The 18,999-nt window shown below is 35.6% G+C and overlaps 1 pseudogene; it reads left to right on the top strand.

The window, feature by feature from the left end:
- Positions 1–9,290: 9,290 nt before the first annotated feature.
- Positions 9,291–9,724, top strand: LOC131144010 (MLP-like protein 423; annotated as a pseudogene).
- Positions 9,725–18,999: the final 9,275 nt, after the last annotated feature.

An 18,999-nucleotide genomic window follows, 5' to 3' on the forward strand; every position in this document is an offset into this window, starting at 1 on the left:
CTCAGATGGGTGTCATATTTCTAGATGATGTTCACTTTTAGTGGGAGTTTGTAATTTATGGATTTTTTTTTTCGATATAGACATGTTTTTTAGTTATTCCAGTTTATGGATTATTTTGAGGTTATTTTCCGTAGAAATAAAGTTTGGTTTTCATACTCTGACTTATGTTATGGTTTGATCTCACTAATGTTTAAGGTGGACCAATTGGAAATAGGCATGTTAAGATCACATTGCTTGAAATTTCCATGCTACACATCCACATCATAATCCAAGTCATTCAGTTGTATTGGCATATGTGACTATTGATGGGTCGAGTTACGAATATTGTAACAAAGGTCGCTTTGATCCTATGTTAGTATAATTGATGAACCGGATTGGTTATAGATACATTTTGGTATGGCAGCAAAGTTGAGCTTATTTGGTTATTTTTTGCAATACATAATTAAGAGGTTACACATATAGCCCAAGTGGGAGATTGTTGGATCAAAATTTAATTATGGGCATATATGTGAAACAATTATGTGTTGTGGACTGTCTAACAAGGAAATACCCTATTTAAAAGTGATCGGTTATTTTGGATTATAATGGGTTTTAATGTATGTGAAACGGTTGTGGACCTTTAATGTCTAGATACTTTAATGGTTATTTCCATGTATTATGATGGGCGAAAACGGAAATACACATATATTGCCAACGGTTATATATATATATAGTGGTTATGGTCCCCGGATCACATGGATGGTTCTATAATTTTTCTTTTATCATCCCATTGCCAAAAGAGAATACAGAGAACTCAGAAGGAATTCTCTAGACATTATGTGTTGATCTAGAAGGCCATCCGCACAGCTCAACACATCTTGGAACGCTATGGATTCAGGTACACTTCCAGATTAAGTTTAATGTTTTTGATGATTTGACATGACTGATTCTGGCATGATGATGGTTCTCATCAATTAAAGAAATACTCTTTAAGTTCTTACAATTCTTGCATACGTACTACGCATGGGCTAAAGCCATCCAATCAATCATAATATACGTCCATAAACTATTAAATATTTATGTGCAAAACAATCCTTTTAAATTCATGGTAAAGAAAAAAATATTTATCCCTATTTGAAAATTTTTAAAATTTTTTCAAAAAAAAAAGTATAAAGAAAAGTGCTTTAATTTTTCATATTTGCTTATTAGAAAAGTGAGAAGGAAAATAAAAATGATTCCAAATCAATGAATAAAACTATGATTGGGCAAATCCACCAGCACCCCCTCACTTCTTAGAATATGACACCTCACCTCCCAAGTTTTCAAAAATTATCACAAACACACTGAAATTTAATTTTATTGATAGAATAAACCTTTCATTATTTAACCGTTAGTCAACTGTTAAGTGTAGTGAAAAAAATTTAAAATATATCTTTAATAAAATAACAATTTCACCCTTCCATTCAAATTTGATAAGGTAAATTAAGAAAATAACATTAATTTTATAAATTCTATTGAAAATATTAGTCAATTAATTGCAATCTTTATAAGTGAATCAAACATCTAGCGACAAAGTCAAGTCAATCAGTTGACATAAGCAAAATAATATAATTAAATCTTTATTTTTTAAAAAAGAATTATGAAAAATAAATAAATAATACGAATAATTTACTGCATACATTTCATGAAAATTAAATGACTAAATATATCTTTAATAAGTAAAATATAGTTTAAAGAGTTGGCTCAGATCGAATGATTAGTCGAATTGTGATTTGCTTTCTAAATCCGATTGAAGATCATATTTAATAATATACCAATTTGAATAAAATCAAGAAAAGTTGGTGAATTATCTCGATGTATTGATCAACCATTAATATAAATTTAATTTTTTTTTAATCTATTCAACATTCAAACTCACAGGATAACTAACAATCAATTTTATAATTTTAATTTATAATAATGAAGTCTGAAATTTTAGCTTACCTATTTTTTAACACTATCTTTGATAATATATGAATTTTCTTTCAAGAGCCCTCTAATTGGCAACACCAAAACAATTTAATGTAATATATTCCAATTTCTTCTCTTTTCTTAGTAGGTGGAAGATGAGTCCCTCTGGAAGTTCAACCAACCGCGGCGCAAATTAGAAAAACTATTTGAAGTATTTTCCACAGGCAGCATTCACATTTTGCATTTATTTTTTAATGTTTTAAATATTTGACAAATGCATTATCTCATCATTAGAAAAATTGGTTGAGTGACATTATTTTTTATTTTATTTTTCTTGTTAGATAGTGAAAAAAAAAAAAGGCTCACACATCCTGTTGAATGCAGTAACTCACTATTGAGTCCCCTACTCAAATAAAGTGATTATATTACTTATTACTTAAAATAAATATTTATGAATATTAGGAATCATTAAGCGCATTTGAAAAGTACTTATACTATCAAAAAATTTATTAAAAAAAAAAAAAAACTACTATGATTCTCAAAATAAAACCAAAGCAGCCCTAATGAATCCCAAAGAAACCAACGCAGCAGTCTATGCTGCTGTTTAAATAAGAAACTTAGCTAAGACTTTTAAAAATAAACCTAAGCAACCTTAATGAACTCTCAAAAAAATCAACACAGCAGCCCATGTTGTTATTTAAATTTTAAAAAAAAAAAAATCCAACTAAGATTCTTAAACTAAAACCTTATATATAATTAGATGGAACCCTAAAAAGAAAACATGGCAGTCCATAGTGCTGTCTTAAACCCTAGAAAGAAAACATGGCAGTCCATAGTGTTGTCTTAAAAAATCAATTATAATCTTGAATAAAGCTAATGAGCCCTAGAAAGTGTCAACACACATAGCAGCCCACACTGCTGTTTGAATAAATCAGCTTAGACTCTTAAAATAAAACCTAGATAAAAACCATGTGGAACCCAAGAGAACCAACAAAACATCATATGCAAGTATTTAAATGAAAAACTTATCTGTCTCCCAAAATAAAACCTTCAATGGAACCTATGAAAAAACAAAAAAATAGCATAGCAGCCCCTACGGCTGTCTACAAAAAACCAGTTATAACCTTAAATAAAAACCCCATTGAACCCTGGAAATACCCCACACACAGCATCCCATGCTGCTGTCTGCAAAAAACCAGTTATAACCTTAAATAAAAATCTCAATGAACCCTTGAAATACCCCCACGCACAGCAGCCCACGGTGCTCCCTGAATAACTAGCTAAGACCCTTAAAATAAATCCTAACAACACCCTACACGGCAGCCCATGCTGCCTCCTAAGTGAACTGGAAAAACCACTTAAAACTTGTCGCAACGTTCCGGAGAAAGGTCCGGAATAGCGAGGCATAATAGATTTTAAAATTTCAATGAAATCGCTACTAACCTATTCTTTACCTTGGGTTAGAACACCTAATTTTAGTCTGCTTTACCAGAATCAGGGACGAGAGTTCGGTTATGTGAGGGGAAGGTATTAGCACCCCGTACACACACATTCTACAAATGGTACCTAATTAGTTATAAATTATCCCTAAATTGATTTTGATGGTCTTTAATTATTTATTTTAAAATAAACAAATAAACAAATAAACAAATATCATAAATTAAAAAATGAAAATGAAAATCAAGGTGCGATTTAGGAATGTCTAATAAGACCTCAAAATGAGGGGATCTTGTTAGATAAACCTCCTCTTAAAGCTGATACATGTGAGGTCTGAAAAACCCTTTATCCTTTTGGAGGGGATCTTGTTAGATAAATCTCCCCTCAAAACTAATATAAGTGAGATCTGACAATAAGTCTATGTTAGCATGTCCTAAGCGTGCCATAACCAACTAACTTCATTTATAACAGAAAAGCAAGTTACTTGTTGTGAAGTTAAGTTATCAAAAGAAGTAGTATAAACATTTTCCCGACGATCTGTAGTAAAAAACACTTTGTAATATGATTTATTTTCAACAATGCATTTATCATTTTCAAATGATACCTTATATCCTTTACCACACAATTGACTTATGTTCAGTAAATTATGCTTCAACCCATCAACCAATAAAACATTGTCGATAGTAAGGGAACGATCCTTACCAACCTTATATATGCCGATGATGCGCCCTTTTGCTTTGTCACTGAACGTCACATATCCTCCATCCTTGGGAATGATTGATGCGAATTTTCCCTTGTTGCCGGTCATGTGTTGTGAGCACCCGCTATTCAGGTACCACCTGTCCTTGGAGAAGGACGATCTTAAGCATACCTGCAAGATGGACTAAGTAACTGATGTTGATCCCTAAATTTTGTTGGGTCCACGGGGGTTAGTAGCTGGATCACCCTTAACTACCCATACTTTTTCTAATTTTTGAATGCTTATTCCTAAGTGGACAATCAAATTGAATATGGCCAATTTGTTTGCATTTAAAACATTTCATTCTACACTTAGGATCTCTAGGAGGGACTTGAGATTTTGATTCACACGGGAAATGTCCCATGTAAAGATCAGGTTGTCTAACATTTTCAACACAATTAAAACCTAGACCCTCTTTAATTAAAGAATTTCTTTGGGCACCAAGTGGTTTTTTAAAATTGCATTTGCCCTCAGTGAATTTAAAATGATTTTGGAGCTGTTCTCCAATTTCCTCTCAAACTCAGCAATGGTCACATCTTTTTATTTTAAAATTGAAGCATAAGATGTTTTTGCAATACCAAACAGTTTTAACCAATTTTCACATTTCTTTTTCAAATCATCATTTTCTTTGGTCATTTTACTTAATAGTTTAGATACACGAATATATTCACATTATAATTCTCTAAACGTAGGCATGTAATCATAATCACAATCATTAGATGAATAATATGAAGATAATGAACAAGAAGACGATACCTCATCACCATGTGCCATCAACATAGATTAGCGACCTCTGAGTCGCCGTGATCTGATTCTGAGTCACTATTGTTCAATTTATTCCATGAAGTGCTTGCTTTCATGACTTTCTTTTTTTTCTTAGCCTCATTTTTTAGTAGTGGACAGTCTGGTTTGATGTGCCCAACTTTGTTGCAATTGTAACACGTGGGAGTATTTTATTTTTATTTTCTTTTGCTAGACTCTCCCTTCTCAGATATAGACTCCCTATATTTTTTGTATGACTTTTTATTCTTCTTGAAGAATCTACTAAATTTTCTAGTCAACAATGACATATCATCACCAGTGTTAGGTTCGCTGCATTCACTAGATGTGTTAGTGGAAGTTTTCAATACAGTCACTTTTTTCGCCCTATTATGTGCATTAAGTCTTTCATTTATGACTAATTCATAGGTGATCAAGGAACCTATCAATTCATTTAGAGTCATGGCCTTAAGGTCTCTATCCTTAGCAATTATCGTAGCCTTGGCTTCCCAAACAAGAGGTAAGCCTCTAAGGATCTTCCTAGTCATCTCAAATATGGGATAGGTCTTACCTAATGCATGCAGTGAGTTTATGATGTGTGTGAATCTAGTGTAGATGCTCTAAATGGACTCACCTACATTCATCCTAAGGGCCTTGTACTTTCTAGTCAACATATCTGTCCTATTATCTTTCACATCCCTAGTACCCTCATATGTGACTTTTAACTTATCACAGATTTCTTTCGCAGTAGAACATGTCATTATTCTATTAAATTCATTTATATCAAGACTATAATATAGAATGTTCATAGCAGTGGCATTTAAACGAACAGATTTCATGTCATCATCATCATATTCTTCCTCAGTTTTAGGAACTCTAGTTGCACCCTCTGTTTTCATAGGAACATAATTTCCCTTAGAGACGATCCTCCAACCTTCCAATTAGTATTTTGAAGGTAGATGCGCATTCTCTGTTTTCAAAAGGTGTAATTAACACCACTGAAAATCAGAGGTCGTGTGGAAGATGGTCCCTCAAGGAAAGGGGTCACAGAGTTATGAGCCATATGAGATCCTTTGCAAAATAACTACTATCCTATGCTACGTGGCTCTAATACCAATTGTTAGCTTTACTGTGATCCCAAGAAGGGGGGGGGGTGAATTGGTACTTTTAAAATTTATGCCCTAGGTATCCTAACAACAGTATATTCACAACCCTATGGTCAATTTAGTGTAAGTAAAGTAAATCAATTATAATATGTACCAAAAATTAAATAGAGCAATTTAATTAACTACGCATGCACCATGAAGCAGTAGAGAGGAGTAACACGCAGAGATATTATTGAGGTTCAGTAAATTACCTACGTCCCTACCTTGGCTAACAAGCATAAGGATTACTACTATACTTACTCACTTAAACAGGTGGAGCGGCAACTAAACAAACCAGGTCAATTAGCACAGGGCTGACCTCAACCTTTATAACCAATCCTTACCAAGTTGGATTACCACCCCCTAGGCCATGCCTGGAAACACTCAGTATGTTCACAATAATGAAATTGGTACAGTGATTATGCTTTCATATAAAGCAGATGTGTGCCAAATCTAAGCAATTACATACACCACCAAATGATATAATGAAGTAAGCTCAATGTGGTCTTAGATATCTACTCTTAAATATTTTTGCAAGCATTGTAATTAGTGAGTGAGAGTGCAAATAGTACTATCTTTGTATCACACAATATTTTCAATCATAATGCTCAGACAAAGATAATAGCAAATATTCATATATCTCAACAAATGATATTTCTCAATATATAAGTCTCAAGAGATGTATAAATTTTGTTTGCAAAAACGAGTTTAATATTTGTGTTAAAAAATAATATCACTCAAGGAATATTGCAACAAAGATCCTTAAAGCATAAACAAATATCTCCCTAAGAATTTTTCTCAAAATAAAAACACACGAGATATTTGAAAATGATTTGAAAGTATTTTAGCACCCAAAATCAAATATGAACTTCTTAAGATATTGCAATGATAGTGCAATACTCAGAAGTTCAAATGAAATCTTCTTAGGAAAGACTTATCAACAAAACCTCTTAAGAAAACTTGAGGACTTGCTCTCAAATAAAATAATATCAAACACTCAGAAATTTGAGAGAGCAATCCTATGGAATAAGAACACTCAAATCGAACTTACAAATGGATTTCTGGCGATATGGCAAGGTAAGTTTGAGTGTAAGATATTTGGAAGTAAGAGAGAATGATTTTGAAATTCATAGAAAAAATACTAATTAAGTTTGCTAATCTTGTTACTAATCATTTCAAATGAAGGGGTATATATAGACTTTCCCCTGATTATGGCCATCCAGGGCACATAAGGAATTCTTATAAATGTTTTAATATATTTTAATTAAACCAACCCTGTTTTAAAATATTAACCTCGGTAAAAATAGTGGGGCAACCCGAGAGCATCGGTCGACCAAAGGAAGTTTGGTTGACCAAGTTGCTTTAAGTTTGGTCGATCGGGCATCATTTGAACTACAAGTTCGGCCGACCGGACATGGAGGTTCTAGGGTGATTTTTCTATTTAACGCAGTTCGGTCGACCGAAAACCTTTTGAACTAACTAGTTTAGTCGACTAGGCCGTTGAGTTCTCACACGTGGGAACTTAGTCGACTAGAGCGTTGTTATACATTTTGGACACAGTCAACCAGATGGTCAATGTGTTGACTCCTAGGGAGTTCGGTCGACCGGGAAGAATATACTAGCCATGGCTCAGTCAACCAGGTTGTGGTCAAACTGTTGACTCGGACCCAGTTCGGTCGACCAAGAGGATTTTTTACTAACAAGTACGGTCGACCAAACATGCATATTTTGTGCATTTCGGTCCTATTTAATCATGCAATCACCCTATCCATTTAGTCATACATACATGTGCTCGTGTGAGTGCCCTAGGGTCATTCTAAGCCTTTTTCATTTTGAACTTACCTCATATACCATGCAGGTGAGGCATGCAATTATTACAAGCCAGAGAACCTTTTTACTATTACAGACTCATAATTAATATAGAAATTAAATACAATCAAAGCCAGGGTCTTCAACTTCAATTCCTTGTGCCATCATATTGATTTACCAATCAGTATAGCTGCATATAACCTCAAACACCCATCAAATACAACAAGTATTTGTCATTATCAAAACCGGACGTGACCTATAAGGTCAACAACAACCCCGACCGTAGGGGAAAGCATGACATGGAGAAAAAATCCTCAGGGCAACCATGAGTTACAGACATAGTAGTGTGGGTTACCGAGGATACTCATGTGCTAGATATGGAAATGGAAAATGGAAAAGGAATGGAAATGAGAAATGAAATTGCGTAAGTAAATAAATAATTAAAGTGAAGTAAGACACATAACCTGAAGGCTTACTGAGTAAGGTGAGTGCTCTGATAAGTATCAGTTGTAGTTGAACTCGAGTTAATTAAGTTAGACTGCAAATAATTTCAGGGCAGAGGGAAGCTACTTGTATGAGAGGGTAAGCTTCCATATTCTCAAAAAGTTCGTGAGTAAACTTGGAATATGAATGAATGATTTTGGAAATGGAAGTAAAAGCTTATGAAAGCTTGTGTTGTATATCTATACGATTATGATTATGGAAATGATATATTTTCTCATAAGATACTATCACTGATATGTTATATGCTATGAAACAAAGAATCTCATATTTCTACACACTGTAAATAATTTATTCTGTCTTACTAAGATGTGTTTCACTCAAAACATTTAAATATTTTAGAAAATCGAGATCGAGCTGGTGATAGAGCTCCATATAGAGTGAAGCTAGTACTCTAACATACAGGGTGAGTGTGTAAACTAAGAATGGATGATTCCCCCTAGAATTTTGTTATTTTGGGAAGTATGTTGATTTATAAACTTCTGGTTGCTTGACACTCTGGTATGTGTATTCACTGTGATATATATATATATATCTTGTGACTTCCGTTGATAGGATTACTGGTATGATCGATATGTTATGTACGTTAGAAAAAAAAATGGTATAAAAATTGGGGCATTACAAACACATGTAGCAATCGATGCCTACACCGTTTGTTACATGTTTATATATACAAGGAAGTTTTATTAGTAAGGAAAGACTTTAAACACGATAGTATGCTAGCTATAGACACATTATAAATAAGGAGATACAATAATGAAAGGAAACCATTGGAAATAAATTAGCAATCATGAAAGGAAACCGTTGGAGAGAAATTAACCTAGTCAATCACCACATGTTGATTGACCGACGATAGTTACGATCTCAGAGTTGTCTTGTTTAACACTCTCCTCTTCAAGCTCACTTCCACACTCACTTTTGCTTCCTCAGCAGCTTGCATTTGTGTCCTCCAAACAACAATATACCTCAGAATGGCTTCAATTGGGAAGCTTGATGTGGAAGTGGAGGTGAAGTCCAGTACAGATAGGATGTGGGAAAGCATCAGGGACTCTGCCGCTCTGTTTCCCAAGGTGTTACAAGAGCATCCAAATTCTTGAAGGGGATGGAAAGTCTGTTGGCTCTGTTCGCCTTGTCAAGTTTGCATAAGGTAAAGTTTACAAAATTTTTGGGAAACTCAATGTCATTTGGACTGGCATCTCACTTGACCCATTTGTATTTGATCTGGGGTTTTTGTTTTGTACGGCTGCCTCTAATTACAGAGTCAAAGGAGAAGCTAGATGCAGTAGATGAAGGTAGCCAGACTGTAGCCTACAGTGTGATTAATGGGGAGCTGCTGAAGTACTACAAAAATTTCAAAGCCAAGTTGTGTGTGGTTCAAAACGGGGAGCAGAGTTTGGTGAAATGAGACGTATGTTGATCAAACTCTGTACTACAAGAAGGTATGTTGGACCAAAAGCATAACAATCCAGTTCAGAAGGTAAACCTTAGAATTTGGATTTTGGATACAAATGCAAATAGATCTTAAACTTCTAACCCAAAAGTGAAAATCCATTTCTAGAAACTGCTAAACAGATTAGCTACCAGTTGTGATTCAGTTAGATTTACAACATATCATTGTAACTTAATTCAGTTTGTTATTTGTTAGTTTGTTAGTTTTTTTTCATATTTATATATATATTTTTCAGTTGCTGTAATATTGGGTTATCAGAAATAAGATTCTGAATTTTTTTCTTCTCTCGCTCAGCTGTTTCTTCACATTCAGAATCTCTCTTCCTCGTTCAGATATTTCTTCACATGGTATCAGAGCAATTAGAGAAATTCTTCTCTCATGGCTTCCTCTGCAACTCCTTTGGATACTTCTTGTTCTCCTGTCAACTCCAATGTTGATCCGAGCTCAAATCCTTATTACTTCCAAAGTAGTGATGGTCCAAACCTGCATCTGGTAAATAAGGTTCTTACTCGACACAACTTTCAGACATGGAGCATGTGTGTAACAATGGCACCGAGCGCCAAAAACAAGCTGGGATTCATTGATGGAACTTTGGAAGTTCCTCTCTCTTCTAATGTGAATTATGCCACCTGGAAACGAGGTAACGACACTATGAAATCATGGATTCTCAACTCACTGTCTGACGATGTCTATTCCAGTGTGATGTTCATCAAATCAGCAAGGGATATATGGATTGAACTTGAAGATCGATTCTCCTTGACTAATGGACCTAGGATCTTTCAGTTACAGCAATCCATTTCTAATTTGACACAAGGTCAAATGAATATTGTTGATTACTTCACACAATTAAAGTCTTTGTGGGAAGAACTGATGAGTTACAGGCCAATTCCTGAAACATCTCATGCTTCTTTGAAAATCTTGGTTGATTATCAGAATCAAGATTATGTAATGAAATTCTTGATGGGCCACCTGAATAAGTCATATGGTCATATTAAAAGCCAAATCCTTCTAAGCAATCCCTTACCTCCTATAAACAAGGTGTTTGCATTGCTTGTGCAAGAAAAGAGGCAAAGGGAGATTAGTTCGGTGATTGTTACTGAACCAACTGCTATGCTAGGAAGAGCTACAGGAAATCAAAGGAATAAGCAGAGTTATGGCAAGAAAGACAGACCTGTGTGTTCTCACTGTGGACTTCTAGGACACATGGCTGAAAAATGTTACAAATTACATGGGTATCCTCCAAGCCATAAGTCAAGGTACAAGCACAATGCTCCTTCAGAAAATCAAGTAATCTTGACAACCAACATTGAGCAATCCAGTGAAGTGCAGCAACTTCCATTCACTCAAGAACAACTTAGGCAGATCATGGCAATCATGCATCCTTCACCTGAAATACAGTCACAGCCTTCAGTTGCTCAAGTTACTGGACCTTTCACCCACAGTAGAAGATCTTTTTCTGAAGATCATCTCTTCTCTACAATGACAGGTATTCCTTCTTGTTCATCTGCTGTTTGCACTCAGGGCAGAAACCAAATTAGTCTCACATGGATTATTGACACCGGAGCCACTGATCATATGGTAAATTCTGTTCATTCTCTCACTACCATAACAACTTCCATCAACACATCTGTGAAATTGCCTACTAGTGCTCTTGTTCCTGTTACACACATTGGAACAATTCGTTTAACATCTAATTTGCTACTCATTGATGTTCTTGTTGTTCCTTCTTTTGCTTATAATCTAATCTCAGCTAGTAAACTTCTTAAATCCATTTCTTGTTGTAACATTTTTCATGGAAAATATTGCTTCATACAGGACCTACAGAAATGGAGGATGATTGGATTGGGTGAAGAGAAGGAAGGTCTCTATCATCTCCTCAATAAACATTCAGCTATGTCAGTTTCCAATACTGCTTTCAATAATAATAGCTTACTCACTGTACCTACTTCATTTCCTGCCAAATCTTCTGATTTTGATGTCTGGCATTATAGATTAGGACATCCATCCAAGCCTAGACTAGATTTGCTGCATAAATCTGTCCTTGAAATAAAAGAATCAAATTCTGGTCATTGTAATATCTGTCCTCTTGCTAAACAGCAGAGGTTGTCATTTTCAAACAGTAATAATAAGTGTTCAATAGCTTTTCAACTTGTGCATTGTGATATTTGGAGACTTTTCTCTACTAAATCAATTGATGGTGCAAGGTATTTTCTGACCATTGTAGATGATCATACCCGATGCACTTGGTTATGCTTAATGCAATCTAAGGCACAAGCCAGTTTTTACTTGCAGTCTTTTGTTACTTTTGTTGAAAATCAGTTCATACTACTGTACAAGCCATACGTATTGATAATGGTGTAGAGTTTCGCATGCCTAAATTTTTTATTTTCAAAGGCATTGTTCATCAAAAATCTTATGTTTATACACCACAACAGAATGGTGTTGTTGAACGAAAGCATCAACACATCCTTGCCGTTGCTAGATCTCTTCGATTTCAGTCCAATCTACCTCTTCATTTCTGGGGTGAGTGTGTTTTGACTGCGGTTTACATCATTAACAGATTACCTATTCCAATTCTCAATAACAAATCTCCTTTTAAGATGTTGTTTCATAAAATTCCTTGTTACTCATATCTTAAAGTTTTCGATTGCCTTTGTTTTGCATCTACTATTTCATAGGAGCAAATTTGTTCCTATATATGTTCGCTAGCTGCATTCATAATGACTCTAATAGCCTGAGCACCGTACAAAAATTGAAAGTTCCTTCTGGGAAGAGAGCACGTCCTCCCCACCTCCCCCCCCAAACAAAAATATTTAATTCTTCCATTGCAGCAATCCAATTACCTGTGCTTTGCCACGTCATGAATAAATTAATGTTAACTACTCTGCATGTCAAGGAGCATTGCTCTAGCCTCTAATATATTTTGCATGCACTTTCAAAAGATCAACAGCATTGAAAAAACCAAAAAAAAAAAAAATCAAAGCCAAAAAAATAACATGAAAGCTCCCCATTAAAACTTGAAAAATAATAAGGAAAAAAGCTGAATGAATTTATCTTTTCATATTTGGTTATTAAGAAAAGTAAAAAAAAAAAAAAAGAAATATAAAAAATTAATATAACAAAATTCTAATTTTGCACACCAATACCATTTAATCATGGTTCACCGAAGGCATTCTCTCTCTTGCACACTCTTCTTAATTGTCTTGTGTCATGAATGAACCAAACATCAGGGATTCCAGTTGGACATAATAAAGACATCCGACGCATATCTGTAGACCATCCTCATAGAAATGAGGAAAGGGACTTTACCTTTTTACAGAATTAGGTTTAGTTTTTCGAGTGGCTTTTGAAGAGGAACTGATGAGGAGATGATTAAAAATTGTTGTATAAAATATTTGATTCCTTTGTTAAAAGAAATATTAGAAAGAAGAAATAAATTTTGAGTGTTTGATAAAAAAAATTTGTAAATAATCTCAAATATTTAAACTATATGTATGCATGTATGCAAAAAATGTAATTAATGTATTGATAATATAGTAATATTCGGAAAAAAAAAAACAAAAGACAATAATAAAATATAACAATTTGTTGAGAAAAAAGTTAGCTTTTAACTTTTAAAAGTTTTAAATTCATAACTTTTAAAAGCTTTAAATAAAACTCAATTTTCAATTTGATAATGATTTGATTAAACTCGTTCACTACATAAATGAGAAAAACGTAACTTTAGGCTTAAAATTTGAAAACCAAATGCGTTAGGCTTGAAATGCGTCTTAAACTCATGGGCTAATTAGTTTACTAGCTTGCAAATAATATAATTTATAAGCCCAAAAATAAGCTTGTTTAATAAGACTCATAGTTTTATTCATAAGTTATAAACTTATTTGTGTACAAAGTTGAAAATTTGACTAGTTGGTTGCCTCATCAAGAGGCTCATCTCTAAACTTTATCTAGTACTCATTTTAAAATGACGTATTTTATGCGTCTATGTGTCTATATATATATATATATATTGTTAACAATCTATCAAATCAGCACTAACAACGTATTTTTAATAATCGTTTGAGAACAATGTACTTATTTTAAACTCATCCATTAAATAAACCATATATGAACAAAATTAAACTTAATCGAACTCAATTATGGAGATCATTTGTTTAAAGGAGTAAAATCTAAACATGTTAAAACTCGACTCGAACTCTTTTGTAATGTGATTGATAAATCATTGTCACCGTGCATTTCAAGTTTTCAATAAATAATTAAATAAATCATCACCATCAACTCCCAACCATTTCAAATTCGCATTTCATTGTCATTATTACAGGAAAATTCAGGTTTACTAACTGCTGAAAATTGAAATGTAAATGGAAAATACATACATGCATACATATATGTATACATTGTTGGGGAAGAGGTGGGTTATGGAGGTGATGTCCAAAACACAATGGCCAAAAAATAAACCTTCAACTACAGAATAAGAGAACTTAGCTAATTTTAATCACTACAATGTCTCCTAAACATCAGGCGTAATATTATCTTTGCCCGTGGATATCCAAAATGCTGGCCATTAATTGTTTTGGTCCATGCTGGTGGGCAGGGCAGGCTCATCTAGACTTCTTTTGGTACGAAATGCAGTTTAGACCAAAAAGAAAAAAAAATCATGCATTGCTGCATGTGCTTTAGTAAAATAAGAATCAAACAAAGAATTCCCCCCGATCAGTTGGTGGGCAGGCAAGCTCATCTAGACTCCTTTTGGTACGAAATGCAGCTTAGACCAAAAAGAAAAAAAAATCATGCATTGCTGCATGTGCTTTAGTAAAATAAGAATCAAACAACGAATTCCCCCCGGTCAGCATCAGTGACATAATGCACTCTATAGTAAGATCGGCTAGAACGGCGGATGAGGAAGCTGCTTCAATCGTTTACAATATCAGGCTAGACTACATCCAGTGCCTTTATTATTATTATTATTATTATTACAACTACTACGTGGCCAATCCAGCGGCAAGTCAAGGAAGTAGTACACCTTAAATAAATTAAAGGTGAAGTACTTGAACAGTTCCATTCCTATCTCCCCTAAAATAAGCTATAAATACATGACCACATTGATCAACTGCTTGCATATCTAGATCTTTCGCCTTCAACCTCATTTTCACATTTGATTTTGCTTCTGTAGTTGTAGCTTTCCTTTGTGTCCTCCAAGATCCACACATCCCCATAATGGCTTCGAGTGGGAAGCTTAATGTGGAAGTGGAGGTGAAGTCCAATGCAAATAAGATGTGGGAAAGCATTGAAATTGTGGGGAGTTCGCTCACAGGTGGTGCCTACGGTAGGGATCTTTTAGCGTATTCACGAACAATGTGATAGCTTCCCGGTCACCTACCAAGGGGTCCACTTGGATCGTTACATCCTTCCACCTATAGGTGTATTCTTGGAAGGTTTCTGTGGGCCTCTTTTCCATCTCTAGCAGGGCCATTCAATCTGGCGCCATCTCCATAATGTGACGGTATTGAACTGCGAAAGCGTTGGCCAAATCTCCCCATAAGCGGATTCGCGCCTTGTCTTTATGTCATCTGGTTGCCGCACCGGTTAGACTGCTCTAGAAGCTGTGCATCATCAGTTTTTCACCATCGGAGTAGGCCGCCATTGCTTGGCAATATAATCAGAGGTGAGTTTGTGGGCACTGGATCCCATCAAACTTTTCAAAATCTGGTACTCTGAACTTTGGTGGTAGGAATACTTTCAGCACCAAACAAAGGTATGCGGGGTTGATGGAGTTGGACGCATGGGTCCCTTCAATAGCTCCTAATGTTCTTCGAGCTCATCGTAGCAGTACTTGACTGTAGATTTGCCTGCATCTACCCCCGTAGTCATTACCAGAGGTACTCCAACTCCTAGTACTAGCGCAACTAAGATAAATGTGACCATATTTGGCAGTGGGCCCTCTAGGATAATTGGCGGTGATCCGACTGCTTGCCCATGGACCAGTGTGAAACCTGGAGCGTGGATGGGATCCATGTCAGCTTCATTATCCTGTTCCTGCACTGTCTTTCCCTTGTCTAGTAACAAATCAAGTATCCTTTTCATTTGGCTACTCAACTCCTCTTGTCCTTGCTCTATGCTCAAGACCCGACTTTCTAATTGCTCTTCCATGACTTTCGCCTTTCTTCGGGTGTTGTAAGGGTGGGTAGAGGAGGGCTCAATTTTGAAATTCTAGTCTTTAGTTCGACCTGATTTTACAGGAAATCGAAATGTGATTACTGGTCCATTGGAGATTAAATCTTATGCATGGATGCATGCAGTGCAGCCTAAATAATTATTTGGCCAGGGTTTCGGGAAAAGCCTTATCCATTAATGATCTCAGGGATGATCCATTTTCCTCTAGGTAGGGTACTTTAGGAGATAAAATTTGACTTTTTTCACAAATGATTAGGATTTTTTCCGAAATATTGGCCAAGTGATAGGGATGCCTAAGTGGATGCATAATGCACAACAACAACACACAACATTTTCCAAACATATGTACGACAAACATAGATTACCACCTGTGGAGAAGGATGTGGCTTCTGTTCCAACCCCGGAGAAGGTATGTACTGGATTCCCCGAGGCTCTATCCTAGGTGAGGGATTTTGGACAATCATATGTGGTTAGACTCTATTTCCTATAGACAATAAGTTCTTAGATTTTGACTCAATCCTCCCTCACAGAGGTTCGAAAAAAGTTCACACTAAGAGGAGTGGTTCGCGAGTCCCCATAAGCTCTACCACATAGGGAGTAACACTATTACACTCCTTTTTAATCCTAGTAAGGAAAGCTTGGGTATAGAGCTGCGAATGTGTGTGAATATTAAGCCTGATCCCCTACCCTACATCCATTCATTCATTATTTACAATTAAACACATGCTTTATTCAAACATATCATGTAAACGAGTAATCACATGTTTTTTATCAACCATGGCAACAAGATATTCACAAGTAAACAGATGCTTAATCAAAGTGTTCTCAGTTAATTGCATGCTTATTCAGTCAATAAAGTTGTCATAATTAAAGCCAAGCCTTTACTTATTCACCTATACTTACTGTAGTTATTCGCAAAGTACCTACAAACAAATAAACATATGAACAATATATACAAAATAAGGAAGGAGTAGTTAAGAAGGCTTATTATTTTTGAAATTTGGGATAATCCTCAATTAATCATCAATTCGACTCCCAAGCGTCCCCAACAGAGTCGCCAAGCTGTCGCGACGTTACCCTGCGTAGGGTGGAAACATGACCATGTGTGTGTAGCCCCAGGGTACGTGAACTAGAAAAGGTGGTTTTTAAAATGATATTTTCATGGAAAACATGATGTATGGAGTCACCACTAACCTTTTGAAGTGCGGTTAGAACACTTGATTACTGCCCAATTAAGGGTAGAATCGGTCTGCGCTAGCTGTAAGAACCCGACTCAAGCATTTTGAATTAAATAAGAAAGAAAAGGGAAGGAAATTTAAAAAGAGAAAATTGGCATGCCTCGTTGACGAGGTTCCTTCTCTCGTCAAAGAAGTCCCTTCTCCATCTCAATGATAAAATTCAGAGGTTCATCGACGAGAGGATGCCGAGAAGTTTTGAGAATTTTGAAATCTCAGGCTCGTCGACGAGATCACGCCGTCGTCGACGAGGTCACGCCGTCATCGACAAACTCCCTTCTTATGCTCGTCGACGAGGACGTCGTCTCGTCGACGAGGTTGGTCGGGTCAAAGGTTTATAAATATCTAAATCACTTGCTTAATGGAAAAGAAAATAAGATTCTCTCTCTCTCTCTCTCTCTAGAACTCGAACCAAATCTCTCTCTCTCTCTCTCTCTCTAAGATTTAGGCTACCTGTTACCCGAGTCGACAATCCGACATTACCACATGGATCAGGAGGAGAATCTCTACGATTATAGTGGATTGGAATTTCATTTCGAGGATTTTTGGGTTTTGATCCAAAATCGAGGTAAGGGTTCAATTTCATTTTTGGTTTGATAGATTTGTAGTAGGTAGGGTTATATGGAAGTAGTGTTCTTCGATTTTTAGGTTTTAGAAACTTGGTTTGCTGTTTTGGAGCCGTTTAGTTTGTATTTTGGTTTTTGGGGAAAGGTAAGGGGTTTCTAGTTATATCATTTGTTTTTGTAATTCGAATCGGCAAAACTGTGGTTAATGTTATTATGGATATTTTGGCTACTTATTTGGGAAATCGATTGGGTGAAATTACAAAATTTTCGGGTTTATAGTTTTTGGGAAAATTGGGGGTTTTGAGTATCATCTTCGTTTCTGTTAGAAAATTATATATTTGGCTAAACTGTAATATCGAGATGACCATACCTTTGATTATTTTAAATTTTATTTTTGGAATACCTGATATGAGATTGTTTGTATGCCCAAATAAGTGTGGAATGAGCTTATATATTTTGAATGGTATGTTTGTGGAAAAGCGTACCGATTAACTACCGTAGGCTATTAATGATATGTTTTGGGAAAAAGCGTACCGGTTAACTACCTTAGGTTGTGAGTATTTGAAATGAGATATAGGAACGTGAGTTCCAAATTGGTCCAGGTTTTGTGAAAATTTCAAGTCAAGATAAAACCGAACGCCTAAGACAATTGAAGCGTGCCGGTTAACAACTGAAGGCTGAGATATGAGGTGTGCTGGAATAATACTATAGGCGGTGATATCCGGCTTGAGGCCGAGGGTGTACAATACCACCTATGATTCCAGTTGGTCACTGAAGGGTATGAGTTAGTACCATGTCTGTGCCGGTTGAATGCTGTGGGGCTTAGGCTACTCCAGGTTACCGAGGGCGCCTTGTCGTGCAGCCAACTTAGACTGAAGAGTGTGATGACACTAGACCGAGATGTTTTGTGAGATGTATACTGGAACTATTTTGTGAAAATACTAGAATTGTGAAATGTTTATATTTTACTGTTGAAATAACACTCATGTGCCACACACTCATATAACATGTTTCTCCCTTACTGAGAGGTGTCTCACCCCTATCATACAAATATTTTTTAGGTCCCTCGAGTAGCCGAAACTAGCGTCCTAGCGTTTCAAGAGCTGGTTGTTGGTTAGCTTTGTAGGAATACTTGTGTAAGTACTGTTCTTTTTCCGGGTTGTCATTTTGGGTTATGTAGACACCCATGGTATGTTATGTATTGTGGGAATTAGATCCTGTTTTGTATAAAATCTTGTATGGTAATACGATGTAA

This window comes from Malania oleifera, chromosome 12 (genome assembly GCF_029873635.1).
Source record: "Malania oleifera isolate guangnan ecotype guangnan chromosome 12, ASM2987363v1, whole genome shotgun sequence".
Lineage (NCBI taxonomy): Eukaryota > Viridiplantae > Streptophyta > Magnoliopsida > Santalales > Ximeniaceae > Malania > Malania oleifera.